Source organism: Asparagus officinalis, chromosome 10 (assembly GCF_001876935.1).
Source record: "Asparagus officinalis chromosome 10, Aspof.V1, whole genome shotgun sequence".
In the NCBI taxonomy this organism is placed as follows: domain Eukaryota; kingdom Viridiplantae; phylum Streptophyta; class Magnoliopsida; order Asparagales; family Asparagaceae; genus Asparagus; species Asparagus officinalis.
This window is the reverse complement of record NC_033803.1, coordinates 29,202,217-29,222,105: the sequence shown is the minus strand read 5'-3', so window position 1 is coordinate 29,222,105 and position 19,889 is coordinate 29,202,217.

The window sequence follows — 19,889 nt, the reverse complement described above, 5'->3', positions numbered from 1 at the left end:
TCCCTCTCCACATCTAGTCTCCTGGCCTTCTTGTTGCTCTCCCCCAGCTCTTGCCTGAGCCTATCAACCTTAGAAGTTCTTGGGGTTGGCATCTTCATATCCCTTTATGAGCCGACCCCTCTGTCGGTGCTCAGGGAAGCAACCTCCCCTAAAAGCTTGAGATATAAAGTCCGGATCTGCTCTATTCGGCCGTATATCTCCTGCTCCACCAAAGCGCCTCGAACCAAGTGTAGGTGTATAAAATTGCTTATAGGTCCCTTAACACAGCTCGGCACGGTGATTCGACAAAACCAACGAACCATCGAGCGATATATCCAAGCATGATCGTTAGACCACAACACCAAAGCGGATTTACTGCCAAATTAGGATCCAGACTGCCAAATCAGAGTTCAGATCAACAATGAAGTTCGGATAAATCGCGAAACCGGAAAACGGCACAAAACCAAACACCAGGAGGGTTCGGCCTTGACCGAGCCACCTCTGGGTGCCTGCGGTGGTCGGCCACCCACTTGGTAGGCTCGGCCAAAGCCGAGCCACCACTTCAGTGGCTCGGCCAAAACCGAGCCACCAATTGGTGGCTCGGCGAGCCACACAAGGTGGCTCGGTGGCAGCGAGCTACCTCTTGGTGGCTCGGTGGCGCGAGCCACCTGGGTGCCGAGCACCTGGGTGGCGAGCCACCTGGGTGGCCGAGCCACCTGGGGGCGAGCCACCTGGGTGGCGGCCACCTGGGTGGGCGCGCCACCTGGGTTGCGCCGAGCCACCTCGGGTAGAGCCACTAGATCTGGGCCCAGATTTGAGCCCAGATCTAGTTTGAGGAGCCTATAAATAGACCCCTAGGCTTATTGTTTGAAGGACTGGGAACTTTTGAGGTGAAACTCTGCCGGATTGAGAACTGAACTTCGGAGTTTTGGAGCTTTGAAGACTCGGACTTTTCAGATCTGGTTCTTTGCGATCGTCCACGTCAAATAAGGCAGGAGTTTGAGAGAGATCAGATCTGAGATCCACACGGTTATCCTCCGGATCAAAACTTGGTTTTTGATCCCGAGAAGAGTATCGATTTCGCTTGGTCGATTTCGATTACTTAGGGCTATTATTTCCTTGGTGAAATAATCCCCTCGGCTGTTATTTCCTTCGTGAGATAATACCCGTCATACCGTGTAGATCCGACCGGATCAAGATCACGCTGTGGTCCACGGATTAACCCCGGCGCAGGCAAAGAACCCACACAAGCAAGAGACCGCAAAACAGGATCTTGCGATTTGTTCGAGAAAAGGAAAGTTGTAATTTTTTTCTTTTTTCTTTGATTTTGTTGTAACCGGATCTTATAAAAAGACCGGATCTTTTGTAACCGATAAACTGTTGCTTAAGAAAACAACGACTTCAATGAAAACGATTTCCCCCGCGAACAATCTGGTGACCACAGTGGGAGCCACCGATCTCGCTGCCGAGATCGTTGCGTCGCAGCCGCGGATCTCGATCCCGGTCGAGGAGGAGGTCGAGTATGAATTCAACCAACAAAAGTTCAAGGAGTATCTGTCATCCTCGTCCGGATCCACCTCCCCCCTCAAGTCCAAGAAGTTCTCCTCCAGGAGAAAAGTTCGTTGGTACGAAGAAGTACAGAATACCAACGAAGATCTCACCCCAATTGATGCCAAAGTTGTATCGGGTGAAGTTCCACCGACCTCCAACTAGGTCAAATCTGTTCTCGCTAATTCCTCCGTCGCTGAGGGCGTAGTGACTCTCTCAAAGAGAGCCCGCCAGAGGCGACGTCAACGCCTGGCACGGCAATTCGCGAAGGCGATGGAGTCCACTGACGGAATCCGCTATAACGCGGATCTGAAGAACAGGAGAGGCAAACAGCCTCAACAACCAATGAATGGCAGCTCCTCCAAGCCGCCAACGAATGAATAGATCCGTGTCAAACGGAATCGTTCGACACTTGAAGAGCACTAGGTCAAATCTGTTCTCGCTAATTCCTCCGTCGCTGAGGGCGTAGTGACTCTCTCAAAGAGAGCCCGCCAGAGGCGACGTCAACGCCTGGCGCGTCAATTCGCAAAGGCGATGGAGTCCACTGACGGAATCCGTTATAACGCGGATCTGAAGAACAGGAGAGGCAAACAGCCTCAACAACCAATGAATGGCAGCTCCTCCAAGCCGCCAACAAATGAATAGATCCGTGTCAAACGGAATCGTTCAACACTTGATAAGCGCATTCGCAAGCGCCGCGCACTTTTAGCGCAGGCATGGGCTCAAGTCCAAGAAGCCCGCAAAAGACGGCAGAAGGAGGTGGCCAAGAAGTCGCCACCAATCCGCCAAGTATAGAGGCCGAAGTCTGAAGCGGTGATTCAGGCTAAGGAACAATCATTGCAGCCTTCAACGCAAGTAATTCCATTAGCTACTCCAGGAGATCCCGCAGAATCATCCCGAAGAAAGAAGTCAGTTTTGGAGCGTCTCGGTCCACTTCCCGATGAAGGATGCAAAGCTCTAGTTCAAGAACGTTTGGGCCCGATAAAGAAGCCCCGAACGACTCAACATGCTGGGAGTCGCAGCCACCCTCAACATGACAAAGAGATCATGGTCCAGGAGCCCGTTGAGAACTCACGCCCACAAAGGCATGTTTCAAGGCGTGTGACTCTTGAAAGCCCAAGGAAGGCAGTTCGCCCTCAGAAGGAAACATTGTCGTCTGATGACGATAGCGTTATACCTGAGAAGTCGTGCCAACACATGATAGGTTACTCCGACCTTCAAACCGACGAGTTGTACTACCGTGTTAGGGGTACAAGTAAAACCAGGAAAAGGAGTCCTCGAGAAGTAAAGACTCAATGCCCCTGTTCTAAACTCATTCGGGCAGTATCGTCTGAGTGCAACTGTAACATTCCAAAAAAAAATATTTCCTTGCATTAATCGGATACCGTTACCGATACCAATTCATAAATTAGTAGATTCTTTTCTTCATTGCATCTCATATAATCTTCTAGTATGAGAATTTAACTTAGCTAATTCTCATATTGTGATCTAGTTAACTAAGTCATAGCATGCATACAAACTTAGCATGTAAACCTAAGTTAACCATGCTTTAAACCTTGATTAGAGATAACCAAATCATTAAATACCTAATTTGAACACTCTAATTAACATAATTATTTAATTTTGGTCAGCCATGTTAGTGGGAGTATTTTACATTTTAAACCCTCAAAAAACTCATTATTGCAAGAGATAAGTGCATGGGGAAAAAGCTAGTCAACCACTCAACCTTTCACATCTCTTACTCTTCCAAGAAAATCCTATCATATCTCTCTCTCTCTTTCACTCTATATCAGGCCAGCAGCAACCCTCCTCTATATCCTCTTCCTCATTCATTTTTTTCACCCTAAACCCTTGCATACCTTGAAGAAGAAGAGGGAGCTCAAGGATAGTCAAGAAGGGGTTCATTGAAGCTTGGAAAGGGAGGAAAGAGTATTCTAAGGTATAATCTCTAAAAAAAAAAATCTTTCATTCCATCATTTAGAACTGAAATAAATCAATAATTATAGTTATATTATACTTGGGGTCTTGCATGTAATATTTTAGGGCATGCATGTCAAATTTATCTTGAAACAGAAATTTCGTGCAGAAATTTCCAGCAAGATACACTACCACTAAACAGATCATAACTTTCTTTGTATATATCCAAATGAAGAAATTCTTTCTGTTATAAAAACTAGACTTTAGTGGATTTCATTTGAGTCCCTGTTTGTTTAATTCTTAGATCATTTACTTATTTGAAAGTATGGTTTAACTCAGTGCATGTGTCTGAAACTGTCTGCCTGAGTTATGTCATTTGTAAAGAGTATATTTCTCAACATAAACCATGCATGCATAAAATTCTTTCTGTTATAGAAACTAGACTTTCGTGGCTTTCATTTGAGACCCTTTTTGCTTAATTCTGAGATCATTTACTTTTATGAAAATATAGTTTAACTCAGTGCATGTGTCTGAAACTGTCTGCCTGAGTTATATCCTTTTTAAAGAGCATATATCTCAACATATACCATGCATGCATGAAATTCTTTCTGTTCTAGAAACTACATATTCGTGGATTTCATTTGAGATCTTGTTTGTTTACTTATAAGATCATTTACGAGTTTAAAAGTAAGTGCATGTGTCTGAAACTGTCTGCTTGAGTCATGTCCTTTGTAAAGAGCATATATCTCAACATATACCATGCATGCATGAAATTCTTTCTATTTCTAAAACTAGACTCAATTGTATTTCTGTTGATAGGAGTTTGAATTAATTTGAATAACGTTTGGTAGGCCTAAACCTAGTTCTAATAGCTAGCGTATGTGCTGGAAATTCCAGTCTACCCCCCTGTGTGGTTTTGCATGTAACATGCATTTTAAAAATGCAAAATTGATGAAACTCATGGGACATGGAAGCTAATCCATAATATTACTTACATACAAAGTATGAGCTCTTTGGGATATAGTTAAGTACCCGAAATAAATTATTCATCCCAAATAATGATCTCTGTTTTTCTGCTACAGTTTTGATATGTGTAGTTTTCTGAGAGCATGACTCTTACTATGCATCATGCATTGATGTAAAAGTTTTATATTCTGAAATTAGACTCATAATGGAGTCATTTGAGACTAGTTTCATGTATTTTGAACATCAATTGCTGTACCATCTATTCACCTAAATCTGCTGCATGTACACTACTTAGGTTGTTGTGCATATTAGAGATATTAGATGCAATCATCTAGGGTGTAGCTTATACCATGATATAAGTTTTAAGTTAAAGTTTTAAAAGACATAGTGTCTAGAATCTCATATGGGTATACATGTATATATAGGACAGAGAATCTTGGATTCATTCGTTGGCCGAGAGGATCCCGACATAATCGGTAGGTAACCTTTCATTGTTTCCTCTCAAGTCTTTGAGAGTTCGATTGATTACTTTCTTGAAATTCCTACGAGTTAGTTTCTCATGCTAATTGTATATCTTATCATTTTCATAATATTCCTATTTGATTCACCTCATGCATGGGCTCGTTGTTGATTGGTTAATCATTGCTATCCTAATGTTGTTTATTTCAGTTTTATACCTTCGATGTCCTTGAATGATTTCATTGCAACAATTCAAATTGATTCGATGGTTCAACTATTGATAATGATAGTATTCCTCTCTTCGTTGATGCTTGATTGTCTATATTCATGGATTATGCCCTGTGTGAAGTAAGCTTCACCGGTGGGTGGTAATGTTATAGTGTCCTAGTGGGACAATGCCCTGTGTGAGGATGCTCACCGGTGGGTGTATAAAAGCATGCGCGGTTTATTGATTATCCCATGATTGGGGAGTTTGGAATCCTGAATATTAGACCTTGATTATTCATCTTTACATGTTATTTCACTTCGGTCAATGATTACGATATAAGAATGGCAACTTAATGTTGAGACCCCGTTGTTCAAGTTTGATATCTATGTCTATCATTTTCATTCGTTCCCTTGGATTGTACCCGAGATTTTTATGGTTACCTATTGGGCCTTAGGCTCACCCCTATTGTTTCTGAATCCACTCGCAGGTTATACAACTGGCAAGGATAAGGGCATTGCAGACCCTGAATTTGAAGATTAGCTCCAGAGGAAAATCTTAATAGGGGTTAATTTATGTTCACTTTTGCAGTACCTTTGACTTATAAAACATGTATTAATGTTGTAGCCACTGCTATTATTGTAATATTTTGTATTACCCTTTAGTTCTCTTCTATTTTGGTATTCAATGGACTCTGCTGTCAACCTCGTGATCTTGGGTATTGCATATGCCTCTCTACTGCTTTATTTTTCGCCCTTCAGTATATCTATGTTGTGATGTGCATAAAGATTTAGCAGGTCGACCCTTCTTATTACAGATAGGTCATGCTCAAATTTTTATGTACCTCCCAGAGGAGGGGCGTTACAGCAACTGTACCAATACAGTCTCCGAAAGAATTTCGGTTTTTGAAAGGCTCAGTACCGAAACGTCAAAACCAAGGCCTAGGCATTTCCGACAAAGAAGAACGGTGGTTGAAGACGGAGAATTTCCGAGGGTCACCACTAATATGACCAGCAAAGGGAAATCAACACGGGATAATCCCAAGTCGATTCCGGAAGCATCCCGGCGTGTAACCCGTCTGCAGTCTGGAGCCATCGTACAAGGAACTTATGGTAGGATTCGGACAAGATTACCTTCAGAAGATGAAGAATCGGATACCTGCTCTGCGGTCACATCAGATAACACAGTATCCAGCGAGGGACAACCCCGCGAGTCACTTATGATAAGTGCGGAACAAGTGGCCAAGATGCTCGAAGAAGCCATGGCTAAACAACAAGAGAGCTTCAAGTTCGAAATGCAGATGGCCATGCAGAATTTGAGAGAAATGCATGACCAACAAATCCAAGCACTGATGAACCAGATGAGGACGCACATGCGGATGAAGCTCATAATGCCGATAATCCTCCCGTCAATGCAGGGGGTGGTAACGAGAATGCTAGCGAAAACACAAGTGAAAGCTTGAAGATTAAAAACCTCGAGAGAAAAATCAATACATTGATTTCCACTCAAGAGATGAAGAAGACGGGCATTCCTTGTCCATACCCAAGAGAATGGGAATCAATCCCGTATACGGCGAAGTTCAATCTAATTAACTTTACACTGTTTGATGGGGAGGATCCATCCACTCAGTATTTGATTTACTTCAAATCACACCTAGGGGTTATCTCTGGTAATGAGCCTCTGATGGTACGGTCCTTCGTTGGCACTCTTCGTGGAGCCGCCTTCGATTGGTATCGCCGCCTCAAGTCAGGAAGTGTGAATAGCTGGGACAACATGAAGACTAAATTCCTCACCAACTTCTTCGACGATGACACTGAGATATCCATCGGGTCGTTGCTTGACGAGAAACAGAAAGACGGAGAATTAGTTGATACCTTCGTCAAAAGGTTCCGGAACAAGGCAATGAACTGTCGGGACCCAATCACTGAGGAGTTCATTCTCCAGACTTACCACAACAACCTCGCATTGGACGTGTTGGAAGCAATGGGGACAGCACCGTCCAAAACATGGAAGGATTTGAAGGTCCGAGGAGAGCAAGCCGAGCGATTCCTCAAAAGGAAGATGGCCAAGAGGAGCCAACCGATGGCTAATCCTCCGAACTCGAACTTCGCCTCCCGTGGTAGGGGCAAGGCACCTGCAGCGGCTGTTAACGCTAACCAGAAGCCGAACGCTTCCTCCGAAGGAAGAAGACCGAGAGGAACCGACCGACAGCTAATCCACTGAAATCGAACTTCGCCTCTCGTGGTAAGGGCAAGGCACCTGCAGCTGCTGTTGATGCTAATCAAACGTCGCAACAGCAGCCCCGGAGACAGCAGAAGACTTCGGATCAGAGGCTCCAAAAAGAGTACTCCTTCAAGGACGAAGATGTTCCAGCCATCTTCGAATCCATCCTTGAAAATAACAAGATCAAGCTGCCACCGATCACGAATCAGGAGGAAGCTGACAATACTACAGATCCGAAGTACTGCGCGTACCACAGGAGGATCATTCATCCTACCAAGGCCTGCTTTACTTTAAAGAATAGCATCCAGACCTTGGTTGAAGCCGGCGTCATAACGCTAGGGTAACCCAGTTGAGAATAGCAAGACTCCGACAAGTATAAGAGTATAAACTGCTTCTCAATTCTCCGACCGGTATAAGAGGTTAAACTGCTCCCTGATACTTCAACATGTATATGAGTCTAAACTGTTTCATTTCTTTCATGGGAAGTTCCTGGAGAATTTTTATATGTAATATTCTTAAGGATAACCTAGTCATGTAACTGAGTACAATGTCGGACCCAATTCCACAAGGGAAGCTAAGGGTGGATTATTCATGTATCGGGAAGTTCCCGAAAGAATACCACGGGTGATATTCTTAGGGATAACCCAATCATTATAAAAGTGATAAGTAAAACATCCACATTTAAATTCTAAATGTCGGAATGTTTTCCATTATTGTTATCAAATTCACTAATTCTCATGAGTTATCTTGTTGAGACGAGATTCGATCCTTTTGACAGATTAATCTTTCCTCACAAAAATCCCCCACTGATCAAGTCAATTGATGGTGGGTCCAGTAAATTTTCTGTCCGCTAATTCATGGCAATTTCCAAAGCTTGACGTGTTAAGTCCTGATTACTTAACGTCAAAACCCTTCATCGAGTGGCCAGTACAAACCAGTATTTCTACTGCTACTTGTATTCCACTCCCTTTGCTTTCAGGTCAAACCTATAAAAGTTAGGGCCACAACCAAAATCCCCTCTCGATTCCTTCAATGAACGAGAGGCCCATAAATTGAGCGATCAAACCTTCCTACAGTTAGGATCGTCTTAAACCTCTCATCCGGTCAAACCTTCCTACAGTTAGGACCAAAACCAAAATTCCCTCTCGATTCCTCCAATGAACAAGAGGTCCACTTTCAAATCGAGTGATTAAGCCTTCCTATAATTAGGATCACCTCAAACTCCCGCTTGGTCAAACCTTCCTACAGTTAGGGCCAAAACCACAATTCACTCTCGATAAACGAGGAATTCACCTTTAATTCGGTAATCCAACCTTCCGACAGTTAGGATTATTCGAATCTGTCCAGATTCTTAGAGTGGAGATCCCACTTCTAGTTTCTTTTTCGCTGGAAATAGAATATAAAATTCTTCCTTTCCAGAATCAAGGAATAGATTATAAAATTCTTCCTTCCTTGTATTCGGGTTCGCCTTCACCCTAATAGAAGATCGGGAAATAGAATATAAAATTCTTCCTTTCCCACACCAACCTTTTCCAAGAATTTATCAATCTAGGATTCATCCTAGGAAGTTTATCCCGAATCCTAAGCAGGGATAAGTCTACGCCTAACACGCGCTGCCGGTTTAGTCTTTCTCCGTAGAAAAAGACACCAGAGTTCGATTCTGGGGTATCCTATCCTGAAACCTAAGCAGGGATAAGTCTAAGCCTAACCCGCACTGCCGGTTAGTTCTTGACCGTTAAAAAGAACACCCGCCCACATATTCAACATTGTGACAGGTTGTTATTAATAACACCAAAATCCATGCCTTACACACATGGGGAATTTCATCCTGAATCCTAAGAAAGGATATGCCGACGCCTAACACGCGTCGCCGGTTTAGTCTTTTACCGATTAAAAAAGACACCAGAATACCATCTGGGGTATACTATCCCGAAGCCTAAGTAGGGGTAACAAATGGTAAAGCCTATGTATTCGACATCATAGCACAAAGTCTCAGAGAATTCACTCTCTTAGCACAACGTTACATGCGGAATGAATTTAGACAATCCGCATGCTAGCCCGATTCAAACGGTAGTCGGTAAAGGCTTATCAAATCCGTTGAAGGCTGGGGGTTAGCCAAAAATCCTAAAGTTAACGCCTAACACGCGTTGCCGGGTAGTCTATTCCCGTAACAAATGGTAAAGCCTATGTATTCGACATCATAGCACAAAGTCTCAGAGAATTCACTCTCTTAGCACAACGTTACATGCGGAACGGATTTAGACAATCCGCATGCTAGCCCGACTCAAACGGTAGTCGGTAAAGGCTTATCAAACCCGTTGAGGGCTGAGGGTTTGCCAAAAATCCTATGAGTATTATGGTCTGCCAATCATAGTACTCACGGAGGAAAAGAAGGTCTTTTATAGTGTTGAACCAGCCTTGAACCGGACCAGACCAAGTTAAACCAGACCAGACCAGGATAAATCAGTTCAAATAAGGCTGAACCAGACCAGATAAGGCTGAACCAGACCAGACCAGGCTGAACCAGACCAAACCAGGCTGAACCAGGCTAAACCAGTCCTGAACCAGTCCTGAACCGGTCCTGAACCAGTCTTGAACCAGGTTGAACCAGTTCTGAACCAGTTTGAACCAGATTTGAACTAAAATTCAAATTGGAGCTGAACCGAATATCGAAATGACTTTAAACCGACCGACGGTTCAGTCCCTTATTTATTCATTCATCTCCCATATATTCGGAAGGGTCAGAAGATTTTTGGAACCTAATTACTGCCTTTTTGGGTCATTATCAGACCGGTTCAGCTTATTCGCCTTACTCCAATAAGGTATACGAGTATAAACTATTCCCTATTCTTGTTGAGAAGTTTCTGGAGAGTATTTTTCTAAAAATATTCTTAAGGATAACTCAACAACACTCCAAAAAGTATAAGAGTATAAACTACTTCTCAAGACTCCAGCAGACGTAAGAGTATAAACTGTGTCAAACGCCGGACAACGCGTTGCAATTGAAGACTCAACGCCAACAATCGATGGTCGGTTCTATGTTGAAACAGCAAACACGAGCTAAAGATCAGACAAGTTCAAATTCCAACAACGGTCAGACAATAAATGCAGCACCGGAACTCTTACAGACATTCGACAAAGCACCGAATAGCCTGAAGGATTGAAGGAATCAAGAATAGAAGCCATTCCAAAGTCCCGTCATACCGATTGAAGGTTGGGACAATCATATCCAAAGTATTCCAGACTCTTCTATAAAAGAATGAGACTGAAATACTTTGGAGGGGGTATCTGTAGGCGTATAAAATTGCTTATAGGTCCTTTAACACAGCTCGACACGATGATTCGACAAAACCAACGAACCATCGAGCGATTGTAGACGGTAAAAAAATGCCTCTGTGAGCCTATGGGAAATTCGCCTGCAAGAAGTCGCCTGCACAATTCCCTAGCATAGGCCTGAGCTGCATGGTCGTCAAATGTGCTCGGTTCCAGATTCGCCTGAATGATCGGCTCGCCTGCACGAGTTGAGATCAATTGGAATAGCAGAAATTCGCCTTTCACGCAACTTGCCTGCCCGAGTTCAAAGTCGAATCTACCTGCAAACCTCAAGGCCGCCAGTACAGCTGGGTATCCGCTACCCCACGTGCTGAGATGGGTCTTTCCCTCCTCTCTCGACCCAAGGAGAGAGGGCACAGTACTCCAAGACCGTCAAGCGGCCGCTCATAGTGCGAAGGACTGGACGGGTATCGAGTCGACCTGAGCATTCATAAATGCAACTCACCTCGGCTGTCTGAGTCAGAAGATGAATCCGCCAGCGTTCGGCGAGCTATCCAAACCCACTCGAGTGCCAGGAACATGCTTTCCCGCCTCTCTTGACCTGAAGAGAGAAGGCACGGCACTCCAGGCCCGCCGAACAGCTGCCCACAGTACAAGTGATCGGACAGATGCCAAAGCAGCCTGCACTCTCATAAATGCGACTCACCTCAATTGTCCAAACAACGAGCAATAGCCGCCGGTGCTCGGTGGTTGGTCAGATCCACGCAAGCATCTGACAGCCGTTGTCACGCATACGAGGAGGGGATTTCCCACTCCTACGTGACGTGACGCAGAGTACAGCTCTTCGAATGGCCACTGCTAGTACGAATGGGCAGCAGGATATCTCCGAACGATGTATGGTCACATCCCATAATTCAAGGAGTAGTCAAGCTATCCTTCTTCCATTTAAAAGCCTCTTCCAGCAAACTTTGAGAGAGGTCGAAAAACTCGGAGAAAAGTAGTTATAAGATCCGGTTACAACGAAATCAAAGAAAAAATAAAAAAGATTACAACTTTCCTTTCGAACGAATCACGAGCTCCTGTTTTGCGGTCGCTCGCTTTTGTGGGTTCTTTGTCAACGCCGGGGTTAATCCGTGGACCACCGCGCGATCTAGATCTGGTCAGATCTACACGATTTGATGGGTGTTATCTCACTAAGGAAATAACAGCCGGGGGTACTATTTCACCAAGGAAATAATAGCCTTTAGTTCTCGGGATCAAAGGCCAAGCTTTGATCCGGAGTATTGCTTCGTGTAGATCTCAGATCTGATTTCTCTCTCTCGAACTCCTGCCTTTGTGACTGGATGCTCCAAGAATCAGATCTGAATGTCCAAGTGTTCAAGTCTTCATAAACTCAAGCTCAGTCTAAATTCGGGCAGAGTTTCGCTCTAAAAGTTCCCACCTTTAAAAATGAACCAAGGGGGCGCTATTTATAGGCTCTCAGATCTGTGCCCGGGCACAGATCTGGTCGGCCACGCTATAGGTGGCTCGCCACCTACCACCTATATGGTGGCTAGGCTTTGCCGAGGCCACCTATAGGTGGCTCGGTTGGCCGAGCCACCTATAAGGTGGCTCGGCACCGAGCCACCTAGAGGTGGCTCGGTTTTGGCCGAGTCCCCTTTAGGTGTTTGGGTTTTGCTGTTTTTTCCGGTCTCGTGGTTGATTTGGACTCTGATTTGTTGATCTGAATCCCGATTTGGCAGTAAACCCGCTTCGGTGTTTGAGTTCAAATCCGTTCTATAGTTGGATGACTCGTTGACTCACCGAACTGTTAGCTTGATTCCGCATGCGAATGGATGTATTCCATTGTTTGCGTGCGGTTCGTTAACCTCATCGCCTCGTTAATCCGCTTCGTTGTGTGTCACTTGGCTTCGGCGTTGTGGACTAACGCTCGCGTTTAGATACGTCGCCCGATGGTTCGTCGGTTTGTGCCGAACTGTGCTAAGGGACCTATAAGCAATTTTATACGCCTACAGTGAAAAGGAGTTAGTTTTCAGCGAAGGGGAAGTATCTCCGCCATCGTATCCCTTTTCAAAGGAAGATAAAGATGATGAGAGATATGGCCTTCATTTATCCAGATATAGTCAACAGGCGCGTGATTTTATGGAAAAATAGGGATACAATTTTACGCTTAAAGAAGGTCTTTGTTTTGGTCGAGGCCCACGAGTTCCACCTCGTATGGCCTATGTACCGAAAGGAAAACCCGATAACTATTATGGCTATAAAAGGGGTCTGGGCTATGCCTCTGATGACGAATGTTGCTGGCAAGTCATCGACCAATTAGCAAATGAAGATGGATATTCATCCGACTCTTCTAATTAGGATTCAGATGTCAGCCTTGGAGAAGTATTCAAAGGCCTAATGTCGAATATGACCACGGTCGATCCTTCTACAATGCAAGAAGATGATCAATTGCCAACTTTGGAGGACCCATGGATTCATCATCTGAATATTCAGTATGGAGACCGATTCGAGCAAAGAGAACCTCCTACCAAAGATAAAGTGGTCTAGGTAAATATGGGTGATGAAGCGAATCCAAAGCCAATATTCGTAAGTGATAGTCTTCCACCGGATGAAAATCCAAAGCCAATATTCGTAAGTGATAGTCTTCCACCGGATGAAAAAGAGGAGTTAATCTCCCTCGTCAAGGAATTCATAGATGTTTTTGCTTGGAATTATGAAGATATGCCAGGGCTTGATCCGAACGTGGCAGTCCACCGTCTTAACATCAAATCGGATGCAAAACCTGTCAAACAACAACAAAGACGGTTTCGTCTGCAAATTATGGAAGCGATTGAAGAACAAGTCAAAAAATTAATCGATTCTAGTTTTATCCGGGAAGAACAACATCCGGATTGGCTCGCAAATATCGTTCTGGTCCTCAAGAAAAATGGGAAAATAAGGGTACGCATCGACTTAAGAGACTTGAATAATGCATGCCCAAAAGATGATTTCCCTCTCCCCATCACAGATGTTATTATCGATAACACGTGTGGGTTTGAGAGAATATCCTTTATGGATGGGTTTTCGGGTTACAATCAAATCAAGATGTACCCGGACGACGAAAAACATACTGCATTTAGAACACCTCTCGGTGTTTTCTGCTACATAGTCATGTCTTTTGGATTGAAGAACGCAGGCGCTACTTATCAACGGGCAATGTCTAAGATTTTTCAAGAGCACCTCCGAAAAACTGTTGAATGCTATGTCGATGACTTGGTTGTGAAAAGTAGTAACAAAGATGATCATATCAAAGATCTAAGGACAATGTTCGACCTCATGCGAACTCACCAATTAAAAATGAATCCCACCAAGTTTTTCCTTGGAATGTCCAGCGGTAAGTTTCACAGATTTGTCATCACTACGATGGGTATCCGCATTGACCCCGACAAAGTAAAATCAATACATGAGTTGCAACCCCCGAGAAATATCAAGGAACTTCGAGGATTGCAGGGACGGCTAGCCTATATACGTCGGTTCATCTCAAATCTATCTGAGAAATGTCATCCATTTTCGAAACTCACCAAGAAAGGTGTATCCTTCGTCTGGGATGACGCTTGTTAAAAGGCATTCAAGGATATCAAAGAATATTTGGTGAATCCTCCCGTTCTTGTGGCACCGAAGTTAGGTAAGCCGTTCTTAATTTATATTAAAGCGATGAACCACTCGTTAAGTGCTTTACTTACACAAGACGATGACAACGATCACGAACAGGCCATCTATTACCTGAGTCGAACTTTGGTTTGTGCTGAGTCTCGGTATCCAATGATTGAGAAAGAATGCCTCGCTTTAGTATTCACTATCCAAAAGATGCGACATTACTTAGTAGGGCAAACGATTTACGTTATTTCCAACGTTAATCCGGTCCGAGTATTCATGACACAGCCAACCTCTATGAACTGGAGACTAGCAAAGTGGGCCCTACTCCTGTCTCAATATGATCTGCACTTCAAACAACAGAAGTAGGTCAAAGGATAAGCGATTTGTGATCTTCTAGCGGCTAACCCCATAGCGGATACAGCTGAGTTGTATGATGATTTGCCCGATGAAGCTCACGAAGTCAATACTACATGTCATCAACAGGTATGGCAACTATATTTCGATGGAGCTTCCTGAGCGACCAATACAGCAAGCGCTCCCGGTAATTCTAGAATCTCCACAGGAGTCGGAGTCGTCCTACTTTCTCCGGAGAAACATGTGATACCCCGAGCCTACTCATTGATAGGAAAGTGTTCCAACAATGTGGCCGGATATAACGCACTGCTTATCGGACTTAGTTTCGCCAAAGAGCTAGGGGTCGAATATCTCGAGGCTTTTGGCGATTCTCAACTAATAGTCAACCAAATCCGAGGAGAATACGAAGTTAGGAATCAAGACTTGGTACCATACCACAAGGCAGCCATCGAAATGGCAAGCTCGTTCGAACAATTCTTCACTGAGTACATTCTGCGCCTCCAGAATGCATACGCAGATGCGCTGGTAGCATTATCGATATCTCTGGCACAACCTCCTGACTCTAAACAATGCATTATCGTTAGAACCCACTAATTGTTTGTGCGAAATTACGCTATTAACGTTAAGGAAGCATATATATCTAGGATCGATCTCGAGCCTCGAGACTGGAGATTTCCTATAATTGACTATGTGGTGCATGGTATTTTGCCACAAGACGTAAAAGAAAGAGACTCGGTTCGAAGAAGAGCACCGAGATTCTATTACAATTCAACAACCCATACATTATATCGTCGCACATATGATGGGTTATTACTCTGATGCCTCTCAACCAGTGAGGCAGAAGAGGCTCTCAAAGAAGCTCACGACGGTATCTGCGGTGCACATCAACCCGGTCCCAAGCTCTGTGATCGACTCAGAAGAATGTGATATTATGCGCCAACCATGGTCAAAGACACGGTTGACTACGCTTGACGGTGCCATGCATGTCAAATACACGCAAATTACATGCACCAACCCCCGGAACACCTCCACCCCTCGGCTACTTCATGGCCATTCGAGACTTGGGGAATGGATATCATTGGTCCTATCTTTCCACCATCAGTTAAAGGTGACCGCTTCATTTTGGCGATCACCGATTATTTCTCGAAATGGGCCGAAGCAGTCCTACTCAAAGAAGTGAAGACAAGCGATGTCGTCAAATTTATCAAACACCACATCATCTATTGATATGGCATTCCAAGACGAATTATACACGACAATGGCCCTCAGTTCGTGAGCAACGCTTTCATTAAATTCTGCGGAAAACTCAGAATTAAAGACGTCTCTTCTACAGCATATAATCCTACGGCAAATGGATTAGCTGAGGCGTTCAACAAGACAATCATAAAGATTTTGTCAAAACTCATGAAAACTAATAAGCGAGACTGGGATGACAAACTCAACGAAGCCCTTTGGGCCTATCGTACCACCGTCCATACATCTACCGGGGCCACTCCGTATTCACTAGTGTATGGATACGAAGCTGTTCTTTCTTTGGAAATTCAGATTCCATCCCTTCGTATCGCTCTTGCAGTAGGGATGATGACAGAAGAAAAACACCATAAACGTCTCGAAGAACTTGAGATGTTAGACGAAAAGCGCCTGGAGGCTCAACAACAAATTGAGTTTTATCAAGCCAGAATCTCTCGTGCTTTCGACAAGAAATTCAAGCAATGAAGCTTCAAGAAAGGAGACTTGGTTCTCACCATCCGCCGTCCTATGATACTCAATTCCAAGAAAAATTGTAAGTTCCAACCCAAATGGGAAGGACCGTTTGTGATAGAGACAGTCTACTCAAACGATGCATATCGCCTAATCACCAAAGACGGTGATAAGATCATGATGCCAATAAATGGAAAGTTCCTGAAGAAGTACTATCCTTAGTACGCTCAGAATAGATTATTAAACGGGAAGTTCCTGGAGAATACCATATACGATATTTTTAAGGATAACCCGAAATCAACCGGTTGTTCTAAATAAGGACCCGTCATCTAAACAGTTCATGCCTGGTCATAGAGAACTCCCACTATAATCTTCCAAGCACTCTCTTGTTGAGATGAGATTTGATCATTCTTTAAGATCAATCTTCCCTCACAAAAAAATTCTCACTGTTCCTCACTATCGGATCAGTTCATGGTGAGCCTAGCAAAGTTCTTTGGGCCAAGTCAGTTCAAACTCCACTGTGATTTGTGCTCCCACTGCCCACTTGGTCAAACCTTCCTACAGTTAGGACCACAACCAAAATCCCCTCTCGATTCCTCTAATGAACGAGAGGCTCAAAAATTGAGCGATCAAACTTTCCTACAGTTAGGATCGTCTCAAACCTTCCACTTGGTCAAACCTTCCTACAGTTAGGACCACAACCAAAATCCCCTCTCGGTCCTTCTAACGAACAAGAGACTCACTTTCAAATCGAACTTCCCTTTCGATAAACGAAAGGCCTTCACTTCATTCGAACGACCAAACCTATAAAAGTTAGGGTCGTTTCGATATCCCTTTTTGGTCAAAACTGTCAAATAATTATGGTCAAAATCAAGATTCTTTTCGATAAACGAAAATATTTCACTCCTTTCCCTTCAGCCAAACCTATAAAAGTTAGGGCTGGAGTCCGAATTTCATCTTGATGAACAAGAAGACTTATTTGCGGATCAGATAACCAATCCTATAAAAGTTAGGGTTAACTGAATCCTCTTGATTCTCAGGGTGGAGATCTCACTTTTAGTTTTATTTCACAGATCCTCAAAGTGGAGATCCCACTTTAAGTTTTTTTACGACCAATGATAGAATATAAAATTCTTCCTCTTTGGTATCGGGTTCACTTCTCCCTTAAAAGAATGACTGAAGATAAAATATAAAATTCTTCCTCTTCAATATTGGGTTCGTCTTTGCCCCGTGAAAAGACACTACATTATAATAACTCCATAATCCATGCCTTACACGCATGTGGAATTTTATTTTGAATACTAAGCAGAAATAAGTCGGCGCCTAATACGCGTTGCCGGTTAGTCTTTTACCGTAAGAAAATGACTAAGTATACGTATTTAAATTCGTAGCATTGAGTCTAAAGGAGTTCATTCCTTTCGCACAACGTTACTTGTGAAACGGATGTAGATAATTCACAGGCTAGCTCGATTCAAACAGTAATCGATAAAGGCATGTCAAATCCGTTGATGGCTAAGGATTTACCAAAAAATCCTATAAGTATTATGGTTGATTATTCTCAACAGAATGAGAAATCATAATAAGAATTAAAGTAGACTGAACAAAATATGTGTATCATTAACAAGGACAAGTGTTCAGATACAATAGCTGCAGTCACTTTATATTGAACTTATGACTAACAACTTGCTGCTCTAATTTTGTTAACTCATTGGCATAAGTACGTTCAAGCTCTCGCTACAGCTCTGCCTTGAAAGAATTCTCAGAAACAGATAAGAGTTGGGCATCTTGTTCCTTCATTTTGGCTAGCCTTTTCCTTGAGAGCGCCACTTTGCTGGTCATCACGCTTTTGTTATGCTCCTCCCCGGCTTTGGTCACTTCCAAAATAGCTCTTCGTTGTTTTGCCTTCGAAAGTTTTTGTTCAAGCTCTGCTATTTCGACATCAGCAGAGGCTAAGGATGAGTTGATCTCACGTAGGTGATCCAATCTTTCGGAAAGAACTTCCTTCACTTGGTCTACCCGTTTTCTCTGCGCCTGAATCCCAAGCCCAATGGATGCTTGAGCTTCACGCCATGATTGCAGACGAGTCTCCATTTGCGCAGCAACATAGCCAGGAGCACCAATAGATTGGAGTTCTTTTAGCTTCACAAATTCATGCTCTAACTGATTTACATTGTCAATTAAAGCGTCGGCTATATTGAGAGAACCAGTGTCCTTTATTGAGGCTATTTTGCGCTCAAGGCACGGCCGGAAGTAGCTGAAAGGGATCCCCTTCTCCAGGAGTTTGTCAATTAGCGACTCTACAAAATTAAAAAAGTTGTCGATTTCCAAACAGAGGAGTTTATCTGGGTCATCGTCAGATAATAAAGCTTCAACGGCCTCGCGCACATAAGACGACAATCCTACAACAACAAAAGAAGAAGAGAGCGCAAGATCATGAATATCCCATAATTATAAGTCAAAAAAAAATATATAGCACGAGATTTACCAGCCCCTGAGGAGCTTTCTCCAACCGAACGCACTACACCCGTTTCTGGTCGCTCAACTTCATGTGTCACAGGAAGCACTACGGGTGTAGCATCCATGGAAGCACCAACTTCTTCAGTTGGTCTTAAGGCCTGTTCAGTCGAACTCACGCCGATAGTTGTAGCAGGTACGGTAGTTGGCATTCCCAAGGGAACTGAGAGTTGATGCTCAAAGCCTGATGACCGAGCGTCAATAACAACCCCTGCCAAAAGTAAGAAATCGAGACCCTCAGATTCACCAGACTTTCCATTAGGAGTAGTTGTATCAGTCTTAATGACTGGTCCTACGATCAGAACCCTCTGATGATTAAATGTAAGGTGACAAGTAAATAAGTAAAACATGGGAATAAGAGTCATACTTGCAGGCGAACCAGTTGTGCCTATTGGATCGGCGGCCTCGTATTGGGCTTGTTCGAGCAACATATCATCGAGCAGCATATTCTCAGAGGCCGATACCGGATCAAGTGAGGCTAGACTCTCCTTTTCGAAGGAGGCGTCTCGGGAACCCCCCTCGTCACCATGACCCTTGTTATTGCATCTATAAGAAAGTTCTGTAGGCGTATAAAACTGCCTATGGGTCCCTTAGCATAGCTCGGCACGGTGATTCGACAAACCAACGAACCATCGGGCGACATACCTAAACACGATCGTTAGTCCACAATACTGAAGCCAAATCACACACAACGAAGTGGATTAACGAGGCGATGAGGCTAACGAACCGCACGCAAACAATGGAATACATCCACTCACGTGCGGAATCAAGCTAACAGTTCGGTGAGTCAACGAGTCATCCAACCATATAACAGATTTGAACTCGAACACCGAAGCGGATTTACTGCCAAATCAGGATTCAGATCAACAAATCAGAGTCCAAATCAACAGCAAAACCGGAAGACGGCAAAACAACAAACACCTGGAGGGCTCGGTCAAAACCGAGCCACTCCCAGGTGGCTCGGCCAAAGCCAAGCCACCTAGGAGTGGCTCGGTGGCCGAGCCACCTCCTAGGTGGCTCGGTGGCCGAGCCACCTGGGCCAAGCCCAGATCTAGGCCCAGATCTGAGCCCAGATCTGGTTCTAAATGCCTATAAATAGGCTTGGTGGCTC